Source organism: Paroedura picta, chromosome 12, assembly GCF_049243985.1.
Source record: "Paroedura picta isolate Pp20150507F chromosome 12, Ppicta_v3.0, whole genome shotgun sequence".
In the NCBI taxonomy this organism is placed as follows: domain Eukaryota; kingdom Metazoa; phylum Chordata; class Lepidosauria; order Squamata; family Gekkonidae; genus Paroedura; species Paroedura picta.
In genome coordinates, this window is record NC_135380.1 from 41,891,917 (window position 1) to 41,906,288 (window position 14,372).

At 48.1% G+C, this 14,372-nt stretch overlaps 1 protein-coding gene across 1 annotated transcript in view; it reads right to left on the minus strand.

Moving 5' to 3' along the window:
* The window catches only part of FAM78A (family with sequence similarity 78 member A), a 42,982-nt gene extending 34,866 nt beyond the window's left edge, over nucleotides 1–8,116 (minus strand). Inside the window, exon 1 of the mRNA XM_077305648.1 lies at nucleotides 8,003–8,116. The gene's annotated coding sequence lies outside the window, so the exon portion shown is untranslated. The remainder of the gene's footprint in view (nucleotides 1–8,002) is intronic.
* Nucleotides 8,117–14,372: the final 6,256 nt, after the last annotated feature.

Here is a 14,372-nt window from a genome sequence, read left to right on the forward strand (position 1 = left end):
GCAGAGCATGGGTTGTCTGAGAGTGATAGCCAGATGGTGGCCCTCGGGGGACACTTTCCTGAACCATCTGACCTGTGCAGGATCTCCAACACAGAGCTGGCACAATGTAGCAATCAGTTGTCATGACACACTCAATCAACACAGCTGGGAAACGGCTGCAACAAAATCCAAATGAAAGACTTAAAATCTAACTCATTATGTCGCATGCAGCTTCGTGGGGGAGAGCCTTTTGGTGCTGGAAGAAGGTTTGGGGTGAGAACCAGTGGGCTGCCTCTAGACGAGGGGTCCCCAACACGGTGCCCATGGGCACTGTGGTGCTTGCCAGCACCCACCAAGTGTTTTTTTTTAAGTGGGTAGAGCCATAGGGTTCTTGCCCAGTGGGGCTTCTGACTGGCCACTGGAGATCTGACTGGCTGTGCATAATAAAGATTGCTTCAGTTGTGTCTCCCCACCAAGGTGTTGGTTTTATTTTCTCTCACTCTTCTTTGTAGTAGAATGAAGTTTTAGATCAAGAGCACCTTTAAGACTACAAAGTTTTATTGTGGGCATGAGCTCTTGTGGCCATGCACACATACATTGAAGCAGTGTCACCAGCCATTACTTATAGGTCACAGCAGAACAAAGTTTGAGTCCAGCGGCATCTTTAAGACCAACAAAATTTTATTTAAGATATAAATTTTGTGTGCATGCACACTTTGTCAGAAGTTTTATCCAAAGTATATGCTTTCATGTGCATGCCCGCTTCCTTAGATACAATGCAAACATACAGCCTAATGAAAATGTTTAACAATTTCAAGAATAAAACAGTTCTAAAAAGCTTAGTTTCCAAAGTGCCATGGGACTCAGACTTTGTACTGCTGCTTCAGACCAATGCGGCTACATGCCTGAATATAGGTAGCAGGTGGGTGAAGTCTGTTTCACTATATCTGATGAAGTGTGCATGCAAAAGGAAAGCTTATAACCTTAAATAAAACTTTGTTGTCTTAAAGGTTCCACTGGACTCATTGTTCTGCAGCTTTGGCTCAATATGACTACCCCCCTGAATTTAGATAGCAACTCACCTTTAGGTAGCATGTCATTACATATAGGTAGCAGGTTTGCAAAATAAGCTTCACTGTATCTGACAAAGTACCTGTGCACATGATGCCCAGAATAAGACCTGGTTGGTCTTAAAGGTGCTGTAAGACAAGAATTTGTTCTGCGGTTTCAGACTAAGATCACCACCCACCTGAACCTATCCTCCTTCTAGTGTATTTAAAAATGTTCTTCTTCCCTCCAGTGGCATGTGTGGCCCTATCTCCTGAGGAGGCCATTTGATAGTTGGGCCCCCAACAGAGAGTTGTGATTTCTAAGACTCAGCATGAGTTTAGCAAGAACAAGTCATGTCAGACCAACCTTATCTCTTTTTTTGAGAAAGTTTATCTGGATTTCAGTAAAGCTTTTGATAAGGTTCCACATGATATTCTGGTTGACAAGTTGGCAGAATTCTGTATGGATCCTAATTCGATAACTGGAGGATCGATAAGTGGTTGACAGACCGTACCCAAAGGGTACTTGTTAATGGTTCAGCATCCTCTTGGAGAAGAGTGACAAGTGGATCTGTCCTGGGGCCTGTGTTGTTCAACATATGGTATTTTGATGAGGGATTAGAGAGGGTGCTTATTAAATTTGCAGACAATACTAAATAGGGACGGGTAGCAAACTCAACAGAATCAGAATACAGGATGATCTTGACAGGCTTGAGAAGTGGGCTAAACTGAATAAAATGAAATTCAATAGGGACAAATGTAAAGTTCTGCATTTAGTTAGGAAAAACCACATACACCAAAATAGGATGGGGGAGACTTGTCTCGGCAGTAGCATGTGCGAAAAGGATCTAGGAGTCTTAGTAGATCATACAGTGAACATGAGTCAGCAGTGTGACTCAGAAGCTAAAAAGGCAAATGGGATTTTGGGCTGTATCAAACGGAGTATCATGTTCAGATCACAGGAGGTGATGGGATGAAATTAATGCAAAATAAATTCCATCTAAACATCAGGAAGGAGTTCCTGACAGCTAGAGCGGTTTCTCAGTGGAACAGGCTTCCTCAGGAGGTGGTGGGTTCTCCATCTTTGGAGATTTTTAAGCAGAAGCTGGATAGCCATCTCACAGAGAGGCTGATTCTGTGAACATTCAAGGGGGTGGCAGGTGACAGTTAATGAGCGATAGGTTTGTGAGTGTCCTGCATAGTGCAGGAGGTTGGACTAGATGACCCATGAGGTACCTTCCAACTCTATGATTCTGTGATCTATGATTCTAACTGTGTCAGAATCCCAAAGGTGGCCACTGCCCAGCATGGTGTAATGGGTAAGAGTGGTGGCTCCTAATCTGGCGTGCTGGGATTGATTCCCCATGCAGCCAGCTGGTGACTTTGGGCTCCTCACATTCCTGATGGTGCTGTTCTGACCAAGCAGTTCTGTCAGAGCTCTCTCAGCCTCACCTACCTCACAGGGTGTCTGTTGTGGAGAGAGGGAGGGAAGGTGATTGTCTGCCACTTTGAGACTCCTTTGTGCAGTGAAAAGCGGGGTATAAAAACCAGCTCATTTTCTTCTTCATCCCTAAGTCAGTCTGTGTCATTTTGCCTTCCCGGCCTTCTGCTTCCTTCTGGGGCTCCCTGAATTCCAGCTCCAACAGATTGTGTTGCTCATGGCCAGCTCTTTCGGAAAGAATCTTCAAATAAGGTCACTGCCTGTTCCCCTATGCTGCTGCTGCTGCTGCTGCTTCTTTTTCCAGGCCTTGGGGGTGAATTTAGCTTTGCTGGTCTGGTCAATTTCTAATTTGGGAGGTTCCCTGCCGCCCACAGGCAGATTGTCTCTGCTTGATCTTCCACCTCCATCCACACTGCTCTTTCCTGTACTCAGAGGTTGGAGTGCGTCCCTGCTGCCAAATTCAGCTCGAGGCGCAGCTGCACTTTTCTACAGGTGGCGGGGAACCCACCTTGCAGTTCCAATATCTGATCTCCACCAAGGCACTGCAGGGTTTGCTTCATAAGAAGAAGAACTGGGTTTGTACTCTGCTTTTGACTACCCAAAGGTGTCTCAAAACATCTTACAAACCCCTTCCCTTCCTCTCCCCATAATAGATACCCTGTGAGGTAAGTGGGGCTGAGAGAGCTCTGAGAGAACTGTGACTGCTCCAAAGTCAACCAGCAGGCCTCAGGTTTCTCAAAGTGCTTTACAGTCACCTCCCCTTCCTCTCCACACAACAGGTACCCTGTGAAGTAGGTGGGGATGAAAGAGCTCTGAGAGAACTGTGGCCCAAGGTCACCCAGGTGGCTGCATGTGGAGGAGGAATGAGAAATCAAACCCTGTTCTCCAGATTAGAGGCCACCACTGTTAACCATGACACCACACTGCCTCTCAACAGTTCTGTGTGTGTTCCGATTCTACTACAGATTCTACTACAAAAATTAAATTATCCTGTCACTTTTATGCCCCTAACAGTTTGCCTTTTGAGCAAAAAGATGGCCGTTGGGGGGCATTCCAAAAACAGGAAAGTGATTCAGTTTTCTCTGAAGGCAAGAAACCTCTGTCTTGGATATAGGGATGCCAGTCCCAAGGTGAGACCTGGGGATCCCCTGGTCTTATAGCTCATCTCCAGGCCACAGAGGTAAATTCCCCAGGGGAAAATGGCTGCTTTGGAGCGGAGTCTCCATAGCATTATAATCCACTGAGGTCTCTCCCCATCCCAGATCCTGTCCACTCCTGGCTTCGCTCCCAAAATCTCCAGGCAACCCTACTTTGGATGGGATGCACATGAAGCATGCATGGCAGATCTTCTGCCTCTGCTCCCAAGAGTCTCATTGCAGCAGGGTAAGACCACGACAGCAAAGCTGCCATTGATCAAACAGCCATCCTCCAACCTCTGTGGGTACTTGGGACTCACAAGAACCTTTAATTATTTGATTATTTTTTGTGAAAATCTAAAGTTGGTGTGGCATACCATTTTGGAAGTCGTGGCAGTCTCATAAAGGCAGCACCACCTAGTGGTTAGTAGAAAAAAGCAAGAATCCATTATCTGAATCCCTATTGGAAGAAATGCGCAGAGACTTACAAATGCTCCTCCCCTGGCACAAATTTTGTTAGTCTTGAAGGTGCTCCTGGACTCTGGCTCTTTTCTACTAGTGGGAAGGGCGCTCCAAGATGGCTGGAAGATGTATATACATATCTCACAGAGATCTTTTTCAGTCTTTTGCATTATCTCTTTTTTTACAACATTTACTAAAATCCTTTGGATCTACCAATGTGCTCTCTATTTCTACAGCAAGCATGCATTAACTAAGAACTCATAAGTAATCAGTGATCCCAAATCTATGCCAGGTTTGTGTTGTGGCTAAGAGTGGTGGCCTCTAACCCGGAAAAGCTCCACATGCAGCCAGCTGAGTTTGGACCAGGCATAGTTCTCTCAGAGCTCTTTCAGCCTCACCTTCCTCACTGGGTGTCTGTTCTGGGGAGAGGAAGGGAAAGGTGTTTGTAAGCTTCTTTGAGTCTCTTTTGGATAGTAAAAAGTGGGGTACAAAACAAAAGTTCTTCTTTTTCCTAGTGCTCCTTGCTTATGAGCATGAGAAATACTTTTAAAGATCAGGCAACTAGCAGGTGGAAACTGGCCAGGAGTCCTTCCACTCAAGCATCGGTCACCAACAGGGAGGAATGGCATTAACGTGGGATTGTCTCTGACAGCTGTGCAAAGCGATTTCGAAAGCATATGAAATTCTAAGGGGACATTTTTTATAACGCCTTCCAGAGACTCGGTGTGGTTGCCAGGGGCCAGATAAAATTGCTTTGCAGGCTTGATCAGGCTCCAAAGCTGCCAATTGGCACAGAGACAATGCCCAAACCTATAGAGGGGCCAATTCTAACCCCAGGGCATTTGACACCTCCCTGCCTTATCTCAGAGGAAGGTCTGCAGCTCACAGGCAGAACGGCTGCGCTCTCTCTCTCTCTCTCTCTCTCTCTCTCTCTCTCTCTCATATCAGTTTGGCATAGTGATTAAGAGTGGCAGCTTCTAGTCTGGAGGATGGGGTTAGATTTCTCATTCCTCCACATCCAGCAGGCTGGGTGACCTAGGGCCAGTCACAGTTCTTTCAGAGTTGTTCTCACACAGCAGCTCTCCTAAAGTTCTCTCTGTCCCACCCACCTCACAGGATGTTTTTTTTTTTTTTGTGGGAGGAGAGGGAAAAGGTGTTTGTAAGCTGCTTTGGGTAGTGAGAAGCAAGGTACAAACAACAAGTTCTTCTTCTTCTCCTCCTCCTCCTCCTCCTCCTCCTCCTCCTCCTCTCTGTGTGTTCAGTTAGCTGTCCTCCTTACAAGCAAAAACAACAAGGTATTTCTCAGAACTGGCTATTAGATTCCAAATGTAGTATCAAAGTCCAAATCCCAGATCGAGCCTGTATTTCACTGGGTGGCTTTGAGCTTGCTGCCATACACCACCCTCAGTTCTGCCATCTGTGAAATGGGGTGGGGGGTGGGGGTGAGATACGTTGGTCACAATATTGTTTCCTGCCTAAAGTTTTAAGGGTTCTGCAGTTGTTTTCAAAGTTAATTTGTCCCTTGGACACACTGAGCTTCCAATGTGGTGCCTTTCTCCTTTATGGGGTAGGGGCAGGTTGCTTATACATGCGGTGATGTGCACATGAATATCGCTTTGTGTGACCACCAGGCAAAGAGAGAAGAAGAATGCACAGGGCCTGCAGTGTGCTGATACAGCCTTAAAGGGTCCCACTGTTTGAAACTGCAGCTTCTTACGCTCAGCTTTCTTTCCACAGGTAGTCCTGGATCTCTTCCTTCTGCTCTGCTTAGAAGAAATGTCTCTTGGCAGGTGGGTTTTCCGGGCTGTGCGGCCATGGCCTGGTAGGTTTAATCCCTGACATGTTGCCACTAACGTTGGCTGGCATCTTCAAAGATAGAACATGGCAAGAGGGGGATCTCCCTGTGGCAAAGTTTGCAGTGTGTGAACAGTTGCTGGGCATTTTATTTATTGGGGGCGGAGGTGTAACAGCTCTAAACTCCAGGAAGGCAAAGGAAAATCACTTATTAACTCCTAGTTCCAGCCCCCCCCTCCCCGGAGACTCCCAAATATGATGCATTACCCCCCCTGCAAATGCCCAGCAACTGTTCACCACCACTCCCCTCCCATATTTTGGCACAGAGAGATTCCCCTCTTGCCGTGTCCCACCTCTGCAGGTGCCAGCCCCAGTTATTGGTGAAACATCTAGGACTAAAAGTGCTGCACAGCCTGGAAAACCCACAGCAGCCAGTTGAGCCTGGCCGTGAAAGCCTTTGACAGTCTCGTGTGGCTCTTCTTTTTTTCATGTGCCCTTACTGGGTTTCAGTTTTGCAACCATCTGCTCCGATCTGACCGAGATCAAGGGACAGTTGCACGGAATCAGATACTTCTCCTTCCCCCCAGGACTTTCCATTCCAGGGAAACAGCAGTCCGATGCTTGGGGGGGGGGGAGTCTCCCTGGAACTCTTGCTAGGCCAGCTGGTTAATGGGAGCAGTGAGAAAAACTGGGCAGCATTTTTTGGGAGGGGTTATATCAGTGCTTGGACATGTTAATTGCTGGCAGCAGAGGCTTGAGCTGAGAAGGTGAGTCTGCCCTTCCCTTTTCTGGGATCAGGACTGATCCTCCCTTGACCAGCTGCCATGGAGATCCATGTGCTTCTTCTCACAAGGTTTGCAACTTGATTTTCAGTCACAGGAATTCCTTGTGGGAAGCATTTCAGAGAGCCAGAGGTGTCGTGGTTAAGACTGACGGCTCTCATCTGGAGATCCGGGTTTGATTCCCCACTTCTCATCTGCCTGCAGCCAGCTGAGTGGCCTTGGGCCGGTCATAGTTCTCCCAGAGCAGGGGTAGTCAACCTGTGGTCCTCCAAATGTTCGTGGACTACAATTCCCATGAGCCCCTGCCAGCATTTGCTCGCAGGGGCTCATGGGAATTGTAGTCCATGAATATCTGGAGGACCACAGGTTGACTATCCCTGTCCCAGAGCTCCCTCAAACCCACCTGTCACATTGGGAGTCTATTGTGGGGAGAGGAAGGGAAAGCGATCAGAAGCCCCTTTGAGACTCCTTCAAATAGTGGAGAGAACAGTATAAAAACCAACCGTTCTTTTTCAGCTGGGGGAGAGACTGGAATTTCAGGCAATACCAAACCATCTACAGCTGGATCCTATGGGTACTTCCAACAAGGGGGTCAGAGAAACCTGTTGCCCCAAAGCTTGTGGTGATTTCTTAGTGATTATTAAAAATTATAAAATGCATAACAACTACAATCAGGCCTCTCTAACATTGTTTTAAAACTCTGCACAGTCAAAACCCTTTGGGGGAAGACATTCTGGGGCCATTGTGGATGAGGCCCTGCTTTGAATTTTGCTAGATGCTGTGTCATGAGCCTCTTGTGGCGCAGAGTGGTAAGGCAGCAGACATGCTGTCTGAAGCTCTGCCCATGAGGCTGGGAGTTCAATCCCAGCAGCCGGCTCAAGGTCGACTCAGCCTTCCATCCTTCCGAGGTCGGTAAAATTAGTACCCAGCTTGCTGGGGGGTAAACGGTAATGACTGGGGAAGGCACTGGCAAACCACCCCGTATTGAGTCTGCCATGAAAACGCTAGAGGGCGTCACCCCAAGGGTCAGACATGACTTGGTGCTTGTACAAGGGATACCTTTACCTTTACCTTTTTAGATGCTGTGTCATTGTTCCAGGAAGAATGAGCTCAGCTGGAGGACAGAAAGACGATCCCCAATTATAGTTTGGATGGAAGACAGGGTGGAAGATCCCTGGCCTCCCTTACTGCATACATGTGCAGACTGTTCCACCTGTATACTGGAGTCTGCTGAGATTAGGGCAGAGCTAGACATGATCGCAGCCAAGACACACACCTGCCACGGTGAAAGGGAAAGCCCTTGGGAGACTCATTGGACAAGTGGAAGAGTGCCCAGACTGGTTTTCTTTTGTCACTCACCAATTCTCTGCCACAAATGCAACCAGCACCCACATCACTGTTCCCTCTCCAGGAGTACTCAAACTGTGGCCGTCCAGATGTCCATGGACCACAATTCCAATGAGCCAGGTCAGGAGACTCATGTTCCAGAAGGTCTGCAGGAGAAGAGCCAGAGTTTAGTCTGTAGCACCAGCAAGATTTAAAGGGCATAAGCTCTTAAGAGTCAAAGCTACTGTCAGGGGCAGCCAAACAGTAGCTCTCTCGTAGTCCATGGACATTTGGAGGGCCGCAGTTTGACTACCCCTGCTCTAAGCTGTGGTCATTGGCACAGGAAGCCCTGCTCAGCAGCAAACAGGAGATACACTGCCCACTCCCAATTTTAAGATCACAACAATCTATTCTGCTCTTGATGTCAACCACTCCGCTCTGTAGTTGGGGAAATTGGGAGGCAGCAACGGTGAAAGGGCCAGGCATGGAGGTTGTTGGATAATCCGGAGCCTGCACTGGAAACGTGCCAAGCGAAGGAGCTTGTTTCATGGATGCAGTGGTCATATTCCAGGGGTAGTCAAACTGCGGCCCTCCAGATGTCCATGGACTACAATTCCCATGAGCCCCTGCCAGCGTCCGCTGGCAGGGGCTCATGGGAATTGTAGTCCATGGACATCTGGAGGGCCGCAATTTGACTACCCCTGTCATATTCTGCTTAGGATGTGAACCGCAAGGCTGGGGGGGGGGTGTGGATCAGAGGGAACACTGGATTTCCTCCCCCCACTTGGGCAAACCGAACTGGCGTCCCCCAAGAACGCTGTGGGTCGACCCCTGCTCTCCATCATGCCCAGGGCTCTTCTTGGAAGACTGCGCGAAGCGAACGGGCGGCAGAATCGTGCCCGGCTTCGGCGCAGGTGCGCTGGGCGGGGAGACGCAGAGGCCGCGCGGCCGAGTTGCTGCTGCGCTGGGAGTTCTCCAAGGTGCTAAAATAGACGCCGCCGCAGGCTCGGGTTGCACGCCCGGAATAGCCCCGGAGGAGCGGCCGCGGCGGCTTTGGAAACCCGAGCCGGGCTGGGAGAGCGACAGGCAGCCAGACCCCGGCCCCGCGGAGGGTGGGAGGCAGGCAGGCAGGCCGAAGCAGGCGGGGGTGAATGTTCAGCGGCTGGCCCTTTTAGCCGGCATCCCAAGCACGCCGGGGCTCGTCTGGAGAGCCGATCCGGCCCCGAGGGCATCTGCAGAGAAAAGGCTGCGGGTTTCAGGCTGGGGAGAAAGGAGAGACACCGGTTCGAATCCTGACAAAGCGCCGTTGGAAATGAAAGCCAGAACACGCGCTGGCCCTGGCCTAAGGGCCCCTGCCTGGTCTCAGCTACCCAAAGACGCGCCAGGCAGGAAAACCTTCCTATATATATATTTTTTTTAATTTATTATTTCAGCTGCAGCAAAAAGAAAAAGTCACCTGTGCAAAGAATAGAGGGTTACACAGGGTTTCCCAGATTTGTCTCATTTCTGCCTCACCGGCCTGGCTCAGATGCCTGGGCAAGGCACCAAGGCAATCATAATGTAAAAAATAAAATGAATAAATCATGCCAGTGTGGTGTGGTGGTTAAAAGCGGCAGCTTCTCATCTGGCGAGCCGGGCTTGATTGCCCGCTCCTCCACAGGCAGCCAGTTGCAAGATCTGGTGCTCCTCACAGCCCTGTTAGAGCTGTTCTGACAGAGCTGTTCTATCAGAGCTCTCTCAGTCCCACCTCCCTCACAAGTTGTCTGTTGTGGGGAGAGGGAGGGAAGCTGCTTTGTGACTCCTTCAAGCGGTGAACAGCGGGGTATAAAAACCAACTCTTCTTCTTCCTTCAGGGTCATCTCCAGGACCACCCCAAAGTCTCCAGGCCAGCCCTGGTGCCCCTGACATGGCATGGAGTCACTGGGTCAGCACTTATCACTTATCAATAAGCAAAGCATATTGGCCAAACAATCCTCAACTCCTGGCATCCGCTTTCACCAATGCTATCAGCCATTGCTCCTTCAAGGATGTAACATGACAGTGGCCTAGAAGCCTAGTCAAAACACAATTTCTTTGCAGATCTGGAAAGCACTTCTACAGACCATTCCCCCTGTGTTCCAGTGTAGCTGAAAGGTTATGCATACAGCAAACAGCACTTCTTAATGCAGAAAGAGAAATCAGACTTTGGTCTCCAATATGGAACAAAAGCCAATTTCTAATGACTGTATGACCAATGAGAAGGCTGCAGTCATTTCCTTTATCACCACTCCATCAGGCACATGACGTTGACTTCTACTGAATCAGGCTCTGGATCTATCACAGTTAATTTTGTCTGCTGACTCTGCCCTGGAGAGGCCAGGCAGGGGCTCATGGGAGTTGTAGTCCATGGACATTTGGACGGCCGCAGTTTGACCACCCCTGTCATAAGCTAAGCAGGGATGACTATGGCTGGTATTTGGCTGGGAGAACTCCAAGGAGTTGGGTGGTGGTTGCTCCAAAGATGCAGACAAGATGCAGAGTCCAACCACCTCTGAATAGACCTTGCCTGGCTGCCAGACAAGCCTCAGATCTTCTTGCTACTAAACTAGGCATTTCATGGGACAATTCATAGTGTTGTCTGCTCAGACTGGCCATGGCTCTCCGGTATCTTAGGCAGAGGTCTTTCACTTTACCTCCTGCCTGGCGCTTTTAGCTAGAGATGCTGGGAACTGAACTGCTTGCCAGGTAGATGCTCTGCTTGCCAGGCAGATGCTCTGCCACTGGTGCAGGAAGCATGGCTGTGTTCTTGGCTGGTGTCAGGGGGCCCTAAGCACAGATAACACAATGTGAATCCGGCAGGGCTGTGGTGGATGCTTCTCAGTTCTTGGGCTCAATTCAAAGTCTAGGACAGGGCCTTTTCAGCAGCAGCACCTAGTCCCCAGAGCAGATTTCTGAGCAAAGCCCACCAGGGCATTTTGTTGAGGGACTGTCTCTCCCAATACTGTATCTGAAGAACCGTCTCTCCCAATGCAGCTCCCAGAGACCACTCCATTCTTCGTGCCAATTTGTTGGCCATTCCTGTTCCCAAAAATATCCACTTGGACTTTTTGGTCCTGGTCCCAGTTTGGTGAAATTAGATGCCATTCAAGAACAGGGCCCTGATGGAGTTATTACAATTTCACAGGGCCTGCAAGAAGGCACTCTTCTGCCAGGCCTATGGCTGTGGCCAAGGTGGTTTAACACCCTACATGTTTCCATCCTTTCCTCTCTGTTTCTCTTATCTCCTTCCACTCCAAACAACAAGCCTTTCAATGACCTCTTTTATTAAAATTAATGTCAAATTATTTTAAAATACTCTGTTGATTGTCAAAACTTACTGCTATTTTCCAGCCTTCTTTTCTCTTTCCAATGGTTCACAATGAGTTATGTGGGTTTTAGTTGTGTTATTGTGATGTGTTTAAATGGTCTCTTGGTTCAGGAGCAATTTTACGGGAGAAACAGCCCACAATTGTTGTAAAATGTGCACAGCGGCATATATCGTGCATACATTTGAAAGGGTTTTTTGTTTCTTTTTTGGAAGTGAGGGGGTGAAAATTATAAGATCATTTGAATTTTCTGGTTCCTTATTTTTGCTTGAGAGCTAATCTTGGAACTTCTAGAGTTTTTCAGAAATAGGCATGCGGGTGTGTGTGTTTGTGCGGAAAGTGCTGTCAAATAACAATCAACTTATAATGACCCTTCAGGCTTAGAAGGCGAGAGACATTTGGAGCTGGTTGGCCATTGCCTGCCTCTACCTAGCAACCTGGAACTTCCTTGGAGGTCTTCCATCCAAGTACTAAGCAGAGCTGACCCTGCTTAGCTTTGCAGATCTGACAATATAGGACTAGGCCAAGATGGACAGCTGTGTCAGTCTGCCTGTAGACAATATTTGGGGCAGACAATATTTGGGGCAGGGGAGGAGCTTTTTTGACTCACTGCTCCCTTCTGCAGACCCCTGAAATAGATACTTCTTCAGATATTTGAAGACACGAGCGGTGGCTCAGGAAAGCTCCTGCCCTGCCACAAATTGTATTAATCTTTAAGATGCTCCTGGACTCTGCCTCTTTTCTACTAATATAGGACTAGTCTAAGCCATCCAGGTCAGGAAGACCCAATTGACTTGCTTCTCTATTAACTCCCTCCATGTGATCAGGCAAGGAAAAGGAACAAAGTGGTGTTACTTGGCAACAGAGGGAATGTTTTCCCTCAGCCATTTCTGAGTTGGGGAGCTAGCACTGTTGTTGCTAGGCAACCAGATGGTCCAACATTTCATGGATGAAAACAGAGACACTTGGGTGTCCTTCTGGTTCCCATAATGCCGTTTGCAGGTTGGAGTTGACACAGTGTCTTAATACTTGTGCACATACAATCCACCTGGATGTACACTTTGACCAGTGGAGGTCTTAGTCATTCTGGGGCCCTGAGCAAAAGGCCAGGATGATTGGCATTCCTGCCCCCGTCTTCCACCAGGGCCAAGCAAATAACAGCTTCACCCCCACGTGAGTTGGGCAGGAGCTGCCCCTGGCAATCCACTAGCTGAACCCCAGGGGGGCAGCACAACCCACAGCCGGAGCCTTCTCGCCTCCTTTTCCTTAGGGGCAGCAGTCCCGGTTGGTTGGGGGAGATCACCCCTGACAGTATCAAGATGGATCCACTCCCAGAATTGGAAATGTGAGGCCTGGGAATTATCTATGTAATTCAACCTTTCTCAACTTTTTATTTTATTTATTTGTTAAATTTATATTCAACTGCTTCTGGCTAGCCACCTCGTGGCAGCTCACAACAGTAATAATTCATAACAATAAAATACAAAATAAACAATACAATTTAAAAAAAAATCCTCCTCCCCCTCCCCCCCAAAAAAGTTTCATTGAGAAATGGCTGAAACATTCTTCAGGCTTTGAGAACCCTCAGAAGTGGTGCAGAATATGGTTGGGAAGCATATCTGTGTACATGCCCACTGGGGGCCCCTCCCTTTCTGAACCCCTCCAGGGCCCTCATTGGCTATTTTGGAGGGGGGGCAGGTCAACATGACAATATATGGTCATATCACCCAATAAATGTTTAACAAATTAAAAATATTTTTTAAAATTAATTAATTCCCACCCATTTGGAAAATCCTTCCAGGGCTGTCAAGAAACCTCAGGGTTTCATGAGACCTTGGTTGAGAAAGCCTGATCTGATTCATTTGTGCTCTGAATTTCCCCCAAAGTGGTTTACCTCATTCTCCTCTCCTCTGCTTTTATCCTTACAATCTTGGGTCTACAGTTGTGAGGTAGGTTAGACTGAGAGAGTGTGACTGGCTCGAGGTTACCCAGCACAACTGTGGATTTGAATACATGTCTTTCAGATACTGGTCTGACATTTTAAACCATATGTTCACACTGACAAAAAAAGCATTGCCCAGATGAGTGTATAGATGGATAGAGGGGCTTATCCTTTCCTGGCCTTGTCTAGTTCCATGATGGCAGCTCCAGGAACACAGGTGAAGATGAAGGACTGTGACTAGCTCAAGGTGAGGGAGGTGGGGCTAAGAGAGTCCTCCATAAGAACAGCTCTCTCAGGACTGTGACTAGCTCAATGTCACCCAGCTGGATGCACATGGAAAAGCGTGGAGAGGTGTTTGTAAATCACATTAAATGTACATTATCCAATGTGTGCTATGTGGAGGCAGGCAATGGCCAATCAGACTGGTGTGTCCCTTTCCTTGAAAACCCCGTGAGGTTGCTATGAGTCAGCATTGATTTGACAGTACTTCTGAACAAGATAGTGGCCATCCTGTAGTGCTGAGTTCCACAGGTTGATTAGCTTGATGAGTAAAGAAGCATCTTGTTTGGTTTGTCTTGAATGGCCCTTACCTGGATAGCCCAGGCATGCCTGATTTCATCAGATCTCAGAAGCTAAGCAGGTTAGTATTTGGATGGGGGACCTCAAAGGAACACCAGGGTCATGACACGGAGGCAGGCCATGGCAAACAACCTCCAAATGTCTCTTGCCTGGCTTCCAGAAAGGCCTTGGATCTTCTGAACTGACTTCCTATCATCTTCATTAGATGCCCTTCAACTGGGGAAATTGGGAAAGATATCTGCGCAAAGGAAAACAAAAGATTGTCTCCAGACCACACGTGATATTATCAACCTCATCCTGTTTCCCTGGTTCACTTTTATGAAGAATGGGAAAACTCCAAACCCTTTCCTCTTGCCTTGCAGGGAGAAAAGATACAGGTGCTGCCTGCATGTATATGCATGGACAGTATGCCAAAGAATCTAAGATCCTCTCCTCACATGTTATATTTATGGGGAGGATTAACAGATCCACTGGTAGCTCAAGCCATGTGCTCCCAGCCCTGTGCAGAATTCAAGAGATGCAGGTAGTGAGCTATACC